This window comes from Pan paniscus, chromosome 4 (genome assembly GCF_029289425.2).
Source record: "Pan paniscus chromosome 4, NHGRI_mPanPan1-v2.0_pri, whole genome shotgun sequence".
Taxonomy (NCBI): Eukaryota; Metazoa; Chordata; class Mammalia; order Primates; family Hominidae; genus Pan; species Pan paniscus.
Window position 1 is genome coordinate 162040117 of NC_073253.2, and position 19304 is coordinate 162059420.

General features: G+C 38.1%; 1 protein-coding gene across 5 annotated transcripts in view; it reads left to right on the forward strand.

Moving 5' to 3' along the window:
• The window catches only part of TENM2 (teneurin transmembrane protein 2), a 3238122-nt gene that overhangs the window by 1853269 nt on the left and 1365549 nt on the right, over positions 1–19304 (forward strand). For all 5 annotated transcript variants that reach the window (XM_063604288.1, XM_063604290.1, XM_055112852.2 and 2 more), the window contains exon 7: positions 11539–11684. The gene's annotated coding sequence lies outside the window, so the exon portion shown is untranslated. The remainder of the gene's footprint in view (positions 1–11538; positions 11685–19304) is intronic.

Consider the following 19304-nt stretch of genomic DNA (forward strand, 5'->3'; position numbering starts at 1 on the left):
GGGAACATCTCAGTCACCCCAAGGAGTTTCTTTTTGCCCTATCCCAACTAATTCTCATTTGTACTCAGCACCAGACAACTCCTGATTTGCTTGTCTGACCCCATAAATTAGAGTTGCCTTTTCTAGAGTTTTCTCTAAATGGAAGCATACAACACATATTCTTTTGGGTCTGGCTTCTTTTTCTTAGCGTGATACTCTCGGATTTCACTTCTGTTAGCTCATTCTTTTTTTTCCTCTTCCTGAGTACTAATTCATTGGGTGAACATCCCAGAAACGTGCTTATAGTTAACCTGTTAATAGATATTTGGTTTATTTCCAGTTTTGAGTTATAATAAAGTTACCATGAACCCCTGTGTATCAGTCTTTCTTTTGGTCATATCATAATTCACTCTTTTTGTGTCATTTTAAGTCATTTTTCACCCTTGTTCACTCTATCAACCAAGTAAAAAATCTTTTTAAAAAATATGTCCACAATGGAGAAAAATTGGTATTCATGCTGTATGTGGAAATATGTACAAATATAGAAATGTCTTTATTCAAACATAAAATATTTTTATATGCTTTGTTTCCTTCCTCCTTCACATCAAGCCTTTACAAGAAATAGCAAACATACTACTATTACTCTTAGTTTACAAATGTGCAAACTTGGTCTCAGAGGAATTCAGTGATTTGCTGAAGACCACACAGTTTTCAAGTGCTGCAGTCAAGACCAGAAGCTGCTTTATAATTTCCTAATCCAGTGCACTTTCTACTCTACCACATAGAAAATTTTTCACTTCCTTTAACATGTATTTATTAAACACCTGCTACTGGCCCACCTCTGTATTAGGATGTAGGCAATCACACAATATACAAAAACAATTCATGTGTTTCCTCAAGGGACTAATGATTTAATTGAAACTACAATACTTCTACATGGAAAAAAAGGTGAGTGCAATTGTAAGGCAATAAATTAAGGATGTTAGAAACATGTATTATGTGCCACATTGAATACAGGTATTGAATTAATAGGTATTTAAATGAAGGAGTATGGAGTTATTTGGAAGAGATTCATTAAGGAGGTGACATTTGTGTTAGACATAACAAACAAAAATTTTGGATTGGGAAAGAGCAGATAAGAGGTAAAGCTGGCCAGGTGCGGTGGCTCATGCCTGTAATCCCTGAACTTTGGGAGGCCGAGGCGGGTGGATCACCTGAGGTCAGGAGTTCAAGACCAGCCTGGCCAACATGATGAAACCCTATCTCTACTAAAAATACAAAAAATTAGCTGGGTGTGGTGGTGCACTGCTATAATCCCAGCTACTCAGAAAGCCAAGGCAGGAGAATCGCTTCAACCCGGGAGGCAGAGGTTCCAGTGAGCTGAGAACACATCACTGCACTCCAGCCTGGGCAACACAGCAAAACTTTGTCTCAGAGGAAAAAAAAAAAAAAAAAAAAAAAGGAGGTAAAGCTGAGTTTATATGAGTTTATATGTCTATGTAACGAGGAGAAATCTGAAATCAGCAGGACTAAAATGATTTACCTTCAAGTTGAATATATAGGGTGGGCCAGGTGAATGTCAAGTTGAATTGTGTGGCATTTACTCAATGGACAGTAGGGAGACATTGTAGATTCTTTAGCAATGGAGAGCAGTGAGTGACATAGCATGAGTGAGGTTTTAGAAAGAATCAGTTGGTCTCGGCTTGCAGAATGGGGTAGATATAGGAAAGAAGATCAAAGAAGCCACCTCAAAGACCTATTGTAACCTAGGTTTGAGGTGATGAAGACCCAGACCTGGGAAAGGAAAAGACAAATCTAACTGCTTTTACAAAAAAACTGACAAGTTATTACGGCTCTTCACTGACTGGTATCGTAATTCAGAGACATTCACACAGAATTTCTTTAGAAACTAAATATCCTTGTGCTAACAGAACCAGGCTTCACAGCTATAGAAATGGTTATAAAGCTAGGATGTTTTATGAGACTTAATTTTGGCCTAGAGCTTAATTCCTTTTTGCTACAGTTCACCACCTGTCAGTGTACCAAAGGATGCACTGACTTGCTTATTTCAGCTTCTTTCTTTGGAATATAGTTTAAAATATAATCCATCAGTCTTAATCTCAGCTATTTTCCAAAATGTTTCCCAAATTAATAAGTGCAGTATTGGAAGCAGTGACCCCGTAGGGAAATATGACAAAAACAGTTCACCCATAATTATAAATAAAACCTCCTTTCATTGAGCAATAGCAAATTGGCAAAACCCAGCCGCTTTTCATACTGTGCTGTTCCAAGGGGTTCCTAGGCAAGTGCTCCCTAAGTCCTCTCTCCTGCTGCCCAGTGGTCTGAGGGCTGCTTTGATTTTGTTCTCCATTATCAAGCTGTCAGCTTCAGCCTCATTCATCACGTTCTGGGCACACATGTAGGTTGGATTCCGGTACTTAAATGAACCATCTTTATAAGCAGATCTCAATTCAAGGTATTTACGGTCATGGGAAGCTGAAGACCCTCTTTCCCGCCTCTCTAGAACATAGACTAAAGATGTAAATCTTGATTGATTTGGAAGGAAAAGAGGCCATTATTACCAACACAGAAGTTGATAATAATGAAGTTAAATGTCTCTTGTCTTTCTGAAATCACGTTCTTTGGTTCTCAGTCCAGTAATGTTTTCTATGTACTATGAAAGGGAAAACCACATCAACTTAGGGAGACGAACTGCAAACCCATTGCCTTCGTTGAGCCGTCAGCAGCGTTTCTCACAGTGGAGCACTTCCTGCTTCTTGAAATTCTTCCTTTTCTTGAGGTGCATGACACATCCCCGTTTTCCTGCAGCCATATGCATTCCCCTTCTCACTCTCCCTGGTGTCTTCTGCTCTGCTTACCTAAGGAGACTTCTATCTACATACTCTCCTAATTCTGTGCCTTAGAACAACAACAGTTTTCCAATGAGTATCACATTTATATCTCTTTTTGTTGAACTTATTTCAAACTCCAGGGTCACATCACTTTCCTCCAATCTGACATATCCACATTGATGCTGTGATAGGCAACTTGGTAATAACATCTTAGCCATACTTTTCCTCTACTCACCTGATCTTCTCTGGGTTCCTCCATCTTATAAATGGCACCATATCACTTAACTGCTAGAATCAAGATCTAGGATTTTTCCTGATTTTTCTCTTTCTCCCAACCTCCATATTAAGGTTATTACTAAGAACTGTCAATGTCGCCTCCCAAATCTCCCAAATCTTGCTTCTGCTCTCTATCTCTACTGCTCCTACCCTGGGTCCATCATCCTTACTTGGGCCAAAGTAAAACATTATAAACTGGTCTATCTATGTGTCTCCTTGCTTTCTACAACCCATTGACCACGCAGGAACCAGAGCTTTCTGTTTAAAACTTAATTCCAAACACATCATTTGCTTTCATAAAAGAATTTGCTTAAAATCCAAATGCTTATTCAACTCTAAAAGTCCTGTTTATTCGGCACATAAACTTTTATCTTAACTTCTCCCACTCGGCTTCTATCACCTCAACTTTCCTTTCCTTGAATATATCAACCTCATTCCTGCTTTTGTGATGGGCTTGTTCTTAGGAATAACTGCTTTGTTTTAATCTCATCTCTTCAGAGAACACTTCTTTCCTGATGTCCCAATCTGAAGTACCTTGCAACTCTGCCTGAATCACAAAATATTCTTTCTTTCCTTCCTTCCTCCCTCCCTCCCTCTTTCTTTTCTTTTCTTTTCTTTCTTTTGTTTGAGATGGACTCTTGCTCTGTTGCCCAGGCTGGAGTGCAGTGGCATGATCATGGCTCACTACAACTTCTTCCTCTCTGGTTCAAGCGATTCTTGTGCCTCAGCCTCCTGAGTAGCTTGGATTACAGGCGCCTGCCACCACACCTGGCTAATTTTTGTATTTTTAGTATAGACAGGGTTTCACCGTCTCTCCTAAGGATGTTCATCGAACTTCTGACCTAAAGTGATCTGCCCACCTCAGCCTCCCAAAGTGCTGGGAATTACAAGAACCATGCCCAGCCCACATTTACATCTTTAGCACAGTCCCTGCTGCTGCTCTCCCCTCAGCTCAATGTGTCTCTTCTTTGTGCGTGTGGTTTTTTTTTTCTTAATTCTATGTCTATAAAGAGTAGAGGAGGGCTGGAGATGGGTCTGTTGCATTTTCTAGTCATCAGTATTCAGAATTGCTGTTAGTTTTCTACTCTTACAACCTCACTGCATTGCCTGTGCACCTTGCAACAGGATGCTTTTGCTGGCTTCTTTTTAATTTGTAAAGAGAAGGAACAGGAGGCCCAAAGGTGATTACCAGTCAGAGCAGCTCATCATTAAAAGGTCTGAGACTTGTGGTAAGCAGATGACTATAAGATACAGGTCAAATGGATTTTGCACTATTCAGGCTCAAGCTGAATTACAAAAATTAAATAGCACTCTAATTAACCAGAGTAGTTAGCACATAATTCAGATCTTTGGGTCTCTACATGATGGTGGATTAAAAAAAAGTTTTGTATTGAATAATGTACAAATAACAAAACAAAATAAAGCCTGCTCTTGTTGGTCTTCCATATGCAGGCTTCAAGGGTAAGAAAATATTACAGATTTCTGCAAAAACAGAAATGTTCTTACTATACAACAGAAAAAAGGTGAATTCTGTTTTTCAAAGAGAATAAAGAATTAACATAGCAAGGGATGAAAGAAGTTTTGCATTTCATTTTTAAGCATTGCACATAGCCTGATGTGGCCCTTTTAGAGCTATACCACATGAATGAAACAGGTAGAAGAAAAGGTGAAAACAATATCATATATAAGTTTTATAACTAAATCTGCCTTTATTGATTGCTTCCTAAAACTATGGAATACCACCAAATATAAGTTAACACACTAGAATACAACTTAGATAAACCTGAAATTTGCTATAAAAAGAAAATGATGACATCCACAAAAATTACTTACATATCTAATAAATAGATGAAAAACATGTTAGGAAACTCCTAAGAGAGCCTTGAGATATGAGAGAACACTGTGTGAATACTAGAGAAATTTTGGATGTATAGCCTCTGCACAGAAAATAAAAAAATAAAATGAAGCTTGCCTTTTTACTATTGCACAAAAAAGAATTGGGAAGTCATCATGAAATGTGAGCATATTTAAAAGCTGGGACATGGAGCAGGCAAATGCATAATCTGGAAATTAGAGAAAATATTCACAAAAAGAGAATATAACAAAGACTGTGTTTTTAGATCTAAACTTCAAAGGTCAATTACAGTGATTCAAGTTAAGGTTTAATTTTACATGTTTTACAATGTCACTTTATTAAAATTTTTTCTAAAAGTAATAATAGGATAATAATAACAACTAACACTTAGTGAGCTTTCACTTTGTCAGACACTATGCTAAACATGTGCATTATTCCATTTAAGCTCATGACTCCACAGTTTCATGAAGAAACTGTGTCACAAAATTGTAGTAAGTCGACCAGAGAACTCATAGATAGTTAGAGGATGAATGATCAGCCTAAGGGTTTCTTCCTCCAACATCCATATCTTTAGTGCCCTCTGCTATCTCTCTAACCTAAATTGTACTTTCTCCATGAAAACAAAATAAACAACTGATTAATATAAAATTTGCTCATATGAATCCACTTGTAGGGGGCTATAGTCACCATAATATATTGCTTGAAATGTTATATGATTAAATTTGATAAAGTGGTTTGGGTGTCTTTCTTTTTGTCCATATCAGAATACTGTTTGCCCCAAACCATGATGCTATATAAACAAACAATTATATATTTTGTCTTCTTCTGTGTCAGGGTTGTCCTACAATGATCTAGTAACTGGTACAATCTAGGCTTTAGTACTTATTTAAAAAAATAAGAGAGTAACTCACGGGTCTTACAGAATGACACTTCTCACACTATATTTTTCTTTATGGCCAATAAGAATAAAGGCATTTTATGCTCATTTTTTAAAAGCTACTTGAAGTTTAAAATATTGAGGAAAATTACGGTGGAGTTTTCATCCTTTATAGCCTTGTGCCCATTGGGTCATTTGTTAGGTCATAAGTGTTTTTCAGAATAAACTCATTTTAAAAGTAAACACTTTTATTTGAGAGCAGGAGAACAAAGTTTATGAATTTTTAAATACCTTTTAATAATAGATCTATTCAATGGCAGCCTTACAATTTATAGCTATACCAGTAAAAATGGGATAGGTTGTAATATTATAACTATTGCCCTTAATTTTCTGTTATAGACAGCAATGTGTGTGTTTTTCTCAACTTAAGTGAGCCAATACCATGCTGTTCAGATTACTACAGCTTCATGGTACAGTTATATTTTGATAGGAGTTTGTGTGATGCCTCCAGCTTTGTTCTTTTTGCTCAAGATTGTTTTGGCTGTTTGGGGCCTTCTGTGGTTCCACAAAAATTTTATAATTCATTTTTCTATTTCTGTGAAAATGTCATTGAAAATTTTATAGGGAATACATTAAATCTGTACATCACTTTGGGTAGTATGAACGTTTCAAAAATATTATTTATGCATATTCATAAACATGGAATATCTTCCCAATTATTTGTTGTTTTCTTCCATTTCTTTCGTCAGTGAGTACATGAATCTTTTACTTCTTTGGTTGAATTTATTCTGAAGTTTTCTTCATTTATATAAAATTTATTTATATAGGCATAAAATTGCATATGAGATTGTCTTCTTGATTTCTTTTTTGGAAAGTTTGTTGTTAATATATAAAAATGCTACTGATGCTGTATGTTGATTTTGTGCCATGCAAAACATTATTGAATTCATTTATTAGTTCTAACAGTTTTTTGGGTGGAGTCATTAGCATTTTCTATACATAAAAGATTATGTCAAAACGGCATAGCAGTACCATAAAAATAAAGATATAGACCAATGGAACAGAATAGAGAAGACAGAAATAAATTGGCTCATTTATAGTCAATTAATATTTGACACAGGGGCCAAGAACACACAATGAAGAAAGGACAGTCTCTTCAATAAATTATATCGGGAAAAGTGGACATCCACATACCGAAGAATAAAATTGAAGGCATATCTCATGCCATATACAAAAATCAACTCAAAGTATTAAACATTTAAACATAAGATCTGAAACTATAAAACTTTTGGAAAAGCCAGGCACGGTGGCTCACGCCTGTAATCCCAGCACTTTGGGAGGCCGAGGCGAGCGGATCACGATGTCGGGAGATCGAGAACATCCTGGCTAACACGGTGAAACCCCCCTGTACTAAAAATACAAAAAAAAAAAAAAAAAATAGCCGGGAGTAGTGGCGGGCGCCTGTAGTCCCAGCTATTCGGGAGGCTGAGGCAGGAGAATGGCGTGAACCCGGGAGGCGGAGCGCTTCTTAACCTTGTTTTTGACAATGATTTTTTTTTTTTTTTGATATGACCTCGAAAGCATGGGCAACAAAAGCGAAAAGAGACAAACGGGATTGCACCAAACTAAAAAGCCTCTGAGCAGCAAAGAAAACAACAGAGTGAAGAGACAACCTATGGAATGGGAGAAAATATGCGCAAACCATACACCTAATAATAAGTTAACATCCAAAATATATATGAAACTCAACACAATAGCAAGAAAATAAATAACCCAATTCAAAAACAGGGAAAGAACCTGAATAGTTATTTCTAAAGGAAGACATACAAATGGCTACAAGTATATGAACAAATGCTCAACATCATTAACCATCAGGAAAATGCAAATCAAAACCACAATGACACTCATCTAAAAACAGAGGTGATAGGCCTGGCGCGGTGGCTCACACCAGTAATCCCAGCACTTTGGAGGTCAAGGCGGGAAGATCACGAGGTCAGGAAATCGAGACCATCCTGGCTAACACAGTGAAACCCCGTCTCTACTAAAAATACACAAAATTAGCCGGGCGCGATGGCGGGCACCTGTAGTCCCAGCTACTCGGGAGGCTGAGGCAGGAGAACGGCGTGAACCCGGGAGGCGGAGTTTGCAGTGAGCTGTGATCGTGCGGCTGCACTCCAGCCTGGGCGACAGAGCGAGACTCCGTCTCAAAAAAAAAAAAAAAAAAAAAAAAAAAAGAGTATAGGTGATATAAACACACACCTCTAACTTTGGGAAGGTTAATCACGATACATAGAGTTCATAGTACTGTGCCACCACAGGATTATAACAAGAGCTAACTATGACAGGCACAGTTATAACCTCAAGTAATAATACAATTAATACAGACATAATACAATAGTACAACTTACATCCTTTTTTTCTATTTCAAGGGTCTTTTGGTTTTGTTCCTTGTCTATTTTCATACTTCTGAAATGCCTAAGGGGAAAAATCCAAAATACGTAACAGATACACAAGGGCACTGTGGAATATGGGCGCTGCACCTGTTTACAGTCTCATTAGGGGTGGCGGTGCGGTGGGGAGTATACAAGGCACGCCTTTAGTGATGAACAATATAATTTTCTTTTATATATGGAACTTACAGGCTAGTCGGGGCGGGTGGAGGCAGAGACACAAACAATAGGAAAATTTCAAATAATATGAACTGCTATGAGAAATATAAAGCAAGGTGACAAGATAGAATAAAATTGATGGGTGAATGTGGCCATTTTTAAAAGGGTGGTTAGAGAAAGCCTCATTGAAGATGTGACATTCAATCTGACACCTTTATGATAAGAAAGAATGAGCTATGCAAAATTCTGGGGGAAGAGCATTCTGGGCAGAGAAAACAAGGGCAAAGGCCATCAAATAAAAACAAGTTTGGTATGTTGAAGAACAGAAAGCAAGCCAATGTAACTAGAGCATAGAAAATGTGAGATGAATGTTGAGAGGAAGTATATATAGGCATGGGGATAGGTTTTGGTAAAAAATTGGACTTAATTGCAATAAGAAGTCATTAGAGGGCGATTTGCAACTTGGAGGATTAATTCAGAGCTATATAAGTTATCTAAGAACTTTGGATGCCACAGCTAGAACAGTTTCTGGAAGCCTCAAACAAAAACATGACACAGAAAAAACATTAAGAGTGCTGTAAGCCATAGAGCTGCCTGGAAACTAGAGCTTAAGCCCTCATATCCAGATTCTACTTGTTAAGATACATCTTATACATTTAACTCATTAAGATACATTTACAATTAACTCAATCATTATGACGTGCACTGTTTTAGGCACCAGGGATACAGCTATGAAGAATAAAATTCTTCTTAAATTCTAGGTTAAAGAATAAAGGAAATAAATATACTGTAACACTGAGCAGCTATTCAGGGTTTTAAAAAAATAATCTGGGCCAGGTGTGGTGTCCCATGCCTGTAATCCCAGCACTTTGGGAGGCCGCAGCAGGCGGATCATTTGAGGTCAGTAGTTCGAGACTAGCCTGGACAACATGGTGAAACCCCGTTTCTACTAAAATACAAAAATTAGCTGGGCGTGGTGGTGGGCGCCTGTAGTTCCAGCTACTCAGGAGGCTGAGGCAGGAGAATCACTTGAACCTGGGAGGCAGAGGTTGCAGTTAGCCAGATCGCACCACTGCACTCTAGCCTGGCGACAAAGCGAGACTCCGTTTCCAAATAAATAAATGAATAAATAAATAAATAAAATCTGTCTGTGCCTGGTGGCTCACGCCTTTAATCCCAGCGCTTTGGGAGGCCGAAGTGGGCACATCACCTGAGGTTAGGGGTTTGAGACCAGCCTGGCCAACATGGTGAAACCCCATCTCTACTAAAAATACAAAAATTAGCTGGGTGTAGTGGCCAGCTCCTGTAATCCCAGACACTGGGAAGGCTGAGGCAGGAGAATCGCTTGAATCTGGGAGGTGGAGTTTGCAGTGAGGCGAGATCGTACCACTGCACTACAGCCTGGGTGACAAAGCGAGTCTCCATCTCAAAAAACAAAAACAAAACAAAAATCTACGGTCCTTGCTAGTATTTCAACTTTACAACATGTCAGCATTATATATCAATTGCGATAGCCCTACAACCTAGTAAAATGCTTCACACATAGTAGATACTCAATAATTCTCAAACCGAATTGAGCAAGATTATTATATTAGCTCTAATCTGACTGATACACAATATTCTATTTTGTGAATGTATCTCCTTTAAAAAAACGCTGTGTCCTATTTTTGATTAATATATTGGGAAACCATTTTTTTCCAAAAAGACTGTTTTTTTTTTTTTTTTAGGGCTTTACTATATTAATCACTATATTATCTTTATTCTGTCATGCATTATACCTTAAGCATATGGATTTAATTCTCTATGGTGTATATCTATTTTGGATTTAAATTATATGAAGTCAGTTAAACCCACAATTTTTTTCTAAACAATTTATTTTCATAGTAACCTAAGTATGCCCTATTTTGTTTTTGCACATCATACAGAAAGTCATGAAATGGATAACCTTTGTCCTTTTCCATTTTCAGCTATACGTCCTATAAGAAAAAATAAAACTATTTTTCAAATATTGCAGAAGGCAGTTTAAAATGCTGTTGTATTTTGATCTTTTGCTGGCCTTTTCCTTCACTCTCTGTTCTCCAGGTCAGGAGAACTGTGACCAGTTCCCCAAAAGTACCATGGTCTGTTTCATGGTGCCCATTCAACATTGGAATGTCTTTTCTGTCTTCTTATTCTCCCTCCTAGGTAATTTGTCTTCAACTCTCAGACCTCAACTAAACTTTATCTCTAAAAATCTTTTTTGACCTCCCATATCTGGTTAGTTGCTTGTGTTTTTCCTATTACCAGCACTATCACATGCCATTATAATTTCTCTATTTATTCTCAACTTCTTTTATAGACTATCAACTCCCTGAGGCAACTCCCTGAGGGCTGGGACTAGTTGGGACAGTTCCAACTCTACCTCTTAACCCAATGACTACCCAATAAGAGACCCTTAATAAAAACACATTGAATGAATGAATAAATGAATAAATTAGCTGTCATTTTTCCAAGGCAGATTGTAATTTAATTTGTTGTTATCATCTGGCATATTAAAAAGGGGGCTTTGTGCATAACTTGTGACTTTCCCAGTCTCCTGAGTTCTATTTTTGTGACTCTCTTTTATTTTATATAGTTTGATACTTAGCATGTTACTTCAGAACAACATAGCTCTTAAGTCTGTGATAGAAAAGAAAGAGAAGACAATCTAGTATTGTTATAAATATGCCCTTAGGACCTATTTCTCAGGAAAAGCAGACAGGAATGAGTAGTGGTTGAGGATCTAAGAGCAGGCGGTGTCATTATAAAAACGAGAACAGGGCATCATTTCCACATTCACTTTCATTCCTCTGATATTCCCACTCGCAAAAGCTCTGGCTTGATTGTTGACAGTCAACGAGAGAACTGTGGTTTCTACCGCCTTTATACAGAAAAATCAGTGCGGCTGTATAAGAAGGGGTGAGAAATGGTGTTTCCTCTCATGAATAAAAACTATGTATCCTGATGTTGCTGACAAAGAGCTGAAGTTACTAAACCAATGATATACTCTCAGGGAAATGTACGTGAAAAGATACTTACTATTTTTTCTTTCTTTTCTCCCCCCTCCCCTAGCTCTTTCCAGCCAATTCAACCGAAGGAACCAGGAACTGAGGAGGAAGGAAGTAATTGACATTCAAAGCCTCTATTTTTAGACACCTTTACACTTCCCTTTGCTTCTAACTAGCAAGGATTTTTCCAAACAAGCTTTTAATTAGCAGGTGAGTTTAATTGATATGTGGGTTTCTCAGAAGGGGAAAGGACTTCAGTGTGGAGGAGGAGGGAGGAGGAAACTCCATCACTCTCACTCACAATAGAAGGACCATTAATTCATTTGCACCTGGATGTTTTAAAGGATCAATTTACTGTAGCAAAGAAAGAAGGCAGAGAATCAAAAGGTTGGAATCTGTCAGACAAGAACAGAGGCACTATAATTTAACATGCTAGGTGGATGATTTAGAACTTGGAAAAATATTGCTACCAACGTCCAAATACAGAAACTAACCTATTTGCATATAGTCAGGTTCTGTCCAAGTGCTGAGAAAAGAGTCATGTTTCAAAACCAACGAAGTTAATTTTTAAAAAAATTTTAGTCTGCAGAAAAGTTAAAAAAATACATATTAAAATCACTGTTATTGATCTTAAAGGGGGAGTGCTTCATTAATGTACCTAAACGGTGATTTTAACTCACAAAGATGTTTTAAAAGTTTCATCCAAAGTAAATAGTCTGCTTTCTTGTCGGGGGAAGAGAAGGTGGATATTCTGTGTCCAGTTTTGCAAAATGAGTGCTTGCGGGAACCATATGAAGGTATATACATCATGAATCAGAAAACCATTGGTTGCATGCAATAGAGAAAAATACTGACTAAGGAAAGCAGAAAACCGAAAGAATAAAACATATTGGCTATCCTCACAATCACATGAATGGCTGAGTATTCAGGCCTCACAAAAAGGTAAGAATTAACGCAGCTCTGAAATCTAGAAAACAGAAACCAGTAGAGAATCCCCTGAGGCATCAGCATCAGAATGACTCAGCACTTACCATTTTATTTCCTACTGTTATTTAGATGGAAATCCCCAATTCCCAGATCTGACTGGTCTAGCTTGATTCATACAACCATTCATTGACAAAGGAGGTAACATTCTTCAGTCCTACCGATAGTTGGTGGGGGAGAAATCGTTCAAGTAAAAAAAATTCAGAAAGCTGATGCACATTTTGATCTACTCTAAAGCTATATATATGTGTATAAACACATGCATATAACATATAACCTACACGTGTATATGCAGGTATATACTTCGTTACAAAATTGTAGTTATCAAATTTTTGTCCACTATTCCAGCACCCATGCTTCCTGCCTGTTGTAGTGTGATTACAGGTGTTGAATGGGCATGGTGAAGCCTTGTGCACACAAGCACTGTTAAAGTGCAGATTCTCCATCAGCCACAGTGGAAGTCTGTGTTCCAGAGGAAGAAAATTCTCATTCGACTCCCTGCAGCTAGGATCTGTAAAAAAAAAAATGGCTGCACTTTCACCTTTTAAGATGCCTTTTCAGATTATTTGATATTTATTCTTTAAAAAGCCTTAAATAACAGCTTGGACCCTGCTGAGTTCACCATAGAACTGTCAGAGACCTGTATTTATTAGACAAATGGTAGTTACATGGAATACAGCGTCCTAAGAGAGAAGCAGGTTACATCAACATCTCCTACCCCTAAATTTCTGCTTTCATGATGGGCCCAAACCAAGACACTTAGTATTATTCCAATAGAGAGTCATTCTTTGTTTGTAGTAGGAAGGGATAATTTATTATTTAAGAATGATCCACCCTCTTCAGGATAAATTTCGGGGATTCTTAATACTTATCTTGAAAACTGTATTTGTTTTCTTTATTAGGAAAAGGAAGAGTGAGAATGTTTTGAAAAACTATTGCCTGACCTTATGGTTAATCCTAGTGTTTTCTGGTGGAAATGCATTTCTGTCTTGGGCATAATATTTAAATTCATAAATTGGGTAACTTGGCTTACGTATAGGCATTTTGGGTATTTGTAAGAGAAACCTGAAGAGAATATCATATCCAATTACAGTTCTGCCTTGTATGATTTGTGGTCTTTTATATCCTTCTCTAGAATGTTATCAATGCAAGCTCTCACAGCAAGCAGCTACCCGAGTGTAGTGTGTGCCGACGATAGGAAAGTAATGAAAATAAGAACCCTTGAATGCTGTAATTGGTGATCCAACCTCCTAGACTACTGAAAATTAATTGGCCAGATGTTCCCTACCCAACCGTAATGGGGGATAATGTAGGAGACTGAGTTTTCAACCTTCCCCAGGTGTGCACATTTGAGCAGAGAAAAGTGATTATGAGTGACATGCTGACAGGTGCAGTGCCCATGTTCCACAGTGCCCTTGTGTATCTGTTATATATTTAGGATTTTTCCCCAGAGGCACTTCAGCAATATGAAAATAGACCAGGAACAAAACCAAAAGACCCTTAAGATAGAAAAAAAGCTTGGAAGTTGTGAATATTATATTATGCATATATTAATTGTATTATTATTTTAGGTTACATCTATTCCCGTCACTGTTAGCTGTTACTATGTTTATGTGCCAAACACTGTATTAAGCAATTTTAGAGGTGGCTTCTTATATCATCTCTATTTTTTAGATGTATCAACTGATGTTCAGAGAGATAGAGTCAATCTGTCACAATTACACAGGAAGTAAGAGAGTAGATCTTTAGGCTCTAATATCAGAGCTCGTGAGCCTTATCTACTAAGCTATATAGTCTCCAAAAGAGCAGATTTTTTCACCTCTCCAAGCCACAGTCGCTTTGGTAAGTCCATTGCTTGTATTATCTCATTTAATTCTTACAACTACCAAGGGAGTTACAAATTACTTTCCCCATTTCACAAAACAAGACACAGATGCTAGAAGAGTATGATGAACTTGACCAAGGTCACATGCTACTACAGAACAGAGAGGGTGCTCAAATCTAGTTTTCTCTGACTCCAAAGCCCAGGTCTTAATCACAATGAAGCAGTGCTACGGAAAGGATTTTTTTTTACATGAAAATATAGCATCATTGCTTTAAGTCTGACTTTTAAAATTGTCCTTATTCACATGTTGACATTCACAACAAAAACAATTAGGTCTCCATCTTCTCCTATGCAACATTTCCTTTTCTTCAGTTTTGAATGGAGCCCAAAGCACCCCCTGATTAGATCATGAAATTGCCCTCAAGAACTATTTAGAAAGAAAATGTTGTTCTTCTAATAAAACAGCACAGCTGTCTCAAAGAGCTTTTAATCCATCTTTTTAAAAGATGTGGACTTTCTAAAATAATGTCGCCCCCATTTGTCTTCTATGAAAGAAGATATTTCAAAACTAGGAACACCTATCATAATAAACCATTAAGATGACTCTAGCATTTCAGTGTATTTTTAGAATTTCATATTTCACCAAATGTTGTTATATATAATTCATGTAGTGGGATATGATGGGATTTGACAGTTATCTCATTTGTGAAGAAGGACCAAATAACTCATTGTCCCACATCCACAAAATAAATTATTCTTGTCCCCAAGCATGAGACTGTTTGTTAGTTTCCTCACCTTAATGGATTTTGTTTTCTACATAATACTTTTTGCAGAAGACTATGACCCTAAACATATATCAGGCTATTGTGAGAGAATGAAATTTCTGAAAATTAGCCTCATAGATCTAAAAATGAAGCATTAAAAAAATAGTCTCTACTTCTAGAAGTAAAAAGAGACCCCAAGTGAAAATTGTTTCATAGGATTTCATTCAGTGTTTCTGTCACTTCTCAAACATGTGAAGAAAAAGCTTAAGTTTTTCCTGCTCTGTGAGTGGATACCATCTGTTTTACCTCAAGAAGGATCTAGAGTTCTACTCTTCTTCATTTCATCCATTTCAAAGTGTCCCACATTGGATTCTAACATTACAATGCTATAGTTGACTCTAGAACTTTCCAAAAATTAGATCCGTAGGTCTGAGTGTAATGCTTTGGTCCACAAGACATTTAAAAAGCATACATGAGGCTGGGCGCGGTGGCTCACGCCTGTAATCCCAGCAGTTTGGGAGGCCGAGGCAGGTGGATCACAAGGTCAAGAGATCGAGACCATCCTGGCTAACATGGTGAAATCTCGTCTCTACTAAAAATACAAAAAAAAAAAAAAAAAAAAAGCTAGGCATGGTGGCACAGGCCTGTAGTCCCAGGTACTCAAGAGGCTGATGCACGAGAATCACTTGAACCCAGGAGGCGGAGGCTGCAGTGAGCAGAGATCACGCCACTGCACTGCACTCCAGTCTGGGTGACAGTGCGAGACTCCATCTCAAAAAAAAAAAAAAGTATACATAAATATAATTAAATGAAAATTTTTCCTAATTAAATTACATCAATATGTTGCGTATATGCCTCACTGAATTTTGACTGTGTTTTCACATTTTGTTCTTCATAATCATGCATATTTCTTATGGCTTTTAATTTTACCTGGTGTGAATAATAGTTTATGGTATCCTAGTTGATCCACTTCCTCTGGGACAGATGTTTCCTATTCTTTTTATTCTCAATTTATTGGCTATTCATAAAAACACTCGATAACTCTTTTTCAAATTGAAGTAAGATTACCTTAATGCTGTTTGAGAAATAGAAACAGTCCTGAGTTGCCTCCTTAAGGGTAAAGGTGAATTGTAGAAGGAGAAGAAGGTGGCCAGTAAGGAAGCATTTGGAGGGAATACTAACTTGTAACTTCACTGTTTTTATTCTTGGAAAGTTTTCCACGGGAAATTGTGTCATAATACATTTTTTATGTCTCTTATAATAAAATGTTTAATGTCTCATCATAAAAAATTCTAAGCAGGTATTTATAGGATGACTAAAGGTACATATTCATATTTTGATCATAAACAGTCAATATATACTATATAAGTAATATAGGAAGAGCACTTAAATTTACAATTATATATGTTTAAGCTAGCACAAAATGACTTACTTGGTCAAGACATCACATATTTATACATTTATTATTGTACTTATATATCATAATCCAGTTATAATAGGTAGATAGTTATAGCACGTGTATGTATTCCATTTACTAAAAGGATGTGTGTGTGTGTGTATGTGTGCAAATAACACTTGTGGCATCAGGAAGCATGGAAAACTTAGCTCTAACCTTTTCTGAGGATATATATATGGCAGAGGCGAAAAACATATCTAGGTATCAGCAATAACCACATCTCAGCTGGGCTTCCTGGATTTCAGTATCATCTGAGTGCAAAGCTAATAGTAATTCCAAAAGTTAGATGGCCACTGGCCTCCACTAACAGTGCCCCAGAAGGTGTTTTTTAAAGCCCACTGCAATTGAGAGTTTTCAAGAGGTGAGAGGATCCTAGTAATATCTTTTTAATAACACTTGTGAGACAGTCAAATTGTAAACCACTAGGCCATTTTGCTTTAATTTTGGTTAGTTTTCAGTAATCAGGTGATTAGTAGAAATATACAAGCAGGGATTCTTCAACAGATTCCACGAAGTGTGATTGTTTACTTGGACCTGCAGTAGTCCACAGAATTCTCCTGCTTACGGTGTTCAAAATTTAACATCAAGAGTGAAAGGTGGAATATTTCACAGATAGGATTAGAGGAAGACCCATAATCAAAGCACTTCAGGCAGAATGGCGAGGATGCTGAACACATTTTGTGTATTTTTTTTTTTTTTTTTTTGAAACTGAGTCTCACACTGTTGCCCAGGTTGGAGTGCAATGGCGCCATCTCAGCTCACTGCAACCTCCGCCTTCCAGGTTCAGCGATTCTCCTGACTCAGCCTCCCTAATAGCTGGGATTACAGGTGTCTGCCACCATGCCTGGCTAATTTTTTGTATTTTTAGTAGAGATGGGGTTTCACTATGTTGACCAGGCTGGTCTTGAATGCCTGACCTCATCATCCACCTGCCTCAGCCTCCCAAAGTGCTGGGATTACAGGCGTGAGTGACCACGCCTGGCCCACATTTTGTGTATCTTTGAAGCACTGATTCCTCTAGCAGGTATGTTATATCCTTCAGGTCCTTTAACTCTTATAGTCATCCTTTGAGGTAAACTGGTTGTCTCCTGTTTCCAGGCAAGGAAACTGAAATTCAGAGTGATTGAGTGACTTGCCAATACATTTACTGCTAGGAAGACTTTCTATCACCATCAGAGTTGGAGACGAGCATCCCTGTAATGTAATCACTAGTTTACTATATCCCCGCTCCTCGAACTTAAGCTCCATAAGGACTAGGAATTTGTTTATATTATTAATTATTGTATTTCCAAAGCTTGGTACATTCATGACATCTATGCACCAAATATTTATTGAGTGCACAACATATGCTGAACACTAAAAAAAAAAAAAAAACTAAAAGCAAACAATACTGTAGTGGAGAAAGACAAATCATAAGATAAAAACAATGTAAAAATGTATAGAATGTTAGATGGAGAAAGGCACTAGGGAAGGGGTAAGGAGAGAGTGGCTAGGGAAGTCCTTGCTGAGAAAGTGACAGTAGAACCGAGACCTGGTGGAGGGAGGCAAAGTGGGGAGCTCTGAGGATAGATCAAAGCGAAAAGCATCCCAGGCGGAGGGCACAGCCAGTTTGTAGGTATGAGATGGAAATGAACCTGGCATGTCTGAGTATCGCAAGGAAGCCAGTGTGGCTGGGGGGGAATGAATTAGAGGAGAGTAGTAGGGTATGCAATCAGACAAGCAGTGGGTGGAAGAGAGGGAAGAAGACCTTCTAGGCCCTTATAGGCCAATATATGACCCTGGCTTTGGGGGATGAGAAGCCAATGAAGAGTTCGAACAAAAGGACAACATGACTTGATTTACCTCTTTGTAAGATGATCACATTACCACATTGAGAAGACACTTAAAGAGGCCAAAAACAGAACCAGGAGGAGGGAAGTTTGGAAAGTATTGAAAGAATTCAGACATACACAATCACATTCAGCTTAAATGAGGTGGAGAAACAGTGAAGGTGGTAGGATGTAGTGAGCTGGGCTGGGGGCGGTGGCTCACGCCTGTAATCCCAGCACTTTGGGAGGCCGAGGCGGGTGGATCATGAGGTCAGGAGATCGAGGCCAACATGGTGAATCCCCGTCTCTACTAAAAAATACACAATTTAGCTGGGTGTGGTGGTGCGCACCTGTAATCCCAGCTACTCGGGAGGCTGAGGCAGAAGAATCACTTGAACCGGGGAGGCAGAGGTTTCAGTGAGCCGAGATTGTCCCACTGCACTCCAGCCTGGCGTCAGAACGAGACTCCACCTCAAAAAAAAAAAAAAAGTATTGAGCTTCTGGATATATTCTGAAAGTAAAGCTCACAACATGGCGTTTGATGTGGGGCATGAGTGTGCTAGGCAAGTCAGGGGCGACCTGAGGTTTTTGGCCTAAGAAAGTGGAAAGATGGAGGCACCATCCACTGCAACACAATATGTTTTGGGGGAAAGATCTAATGTTGAGTCTGGGGCATGACACATTTGAGATGCCTATTAGACCCCCTACCTGAGATCCTAGGTTGGCTATTAGATAGCAGAGCCTTCTAGAGTCCCTGGGAGAGTTTGGAGCTTGGGATATAAATATGATGTCATTAGTGTACAGAGAGTATCCAAAGCACGGGACTGGGTGAAATCTCCACGGGAATGAGTGAAAGTCTAATTCCTAGTGGAAACTTTTAAATGATCTGTAAATGAATAAATGAATACATGCAACAAAGGTAAGATTGGAAGAAACCTAGTTTGTTTAATAGCAGAGCTGGGTGTAGATCAAAGTTTTTACTTGTCATCAACA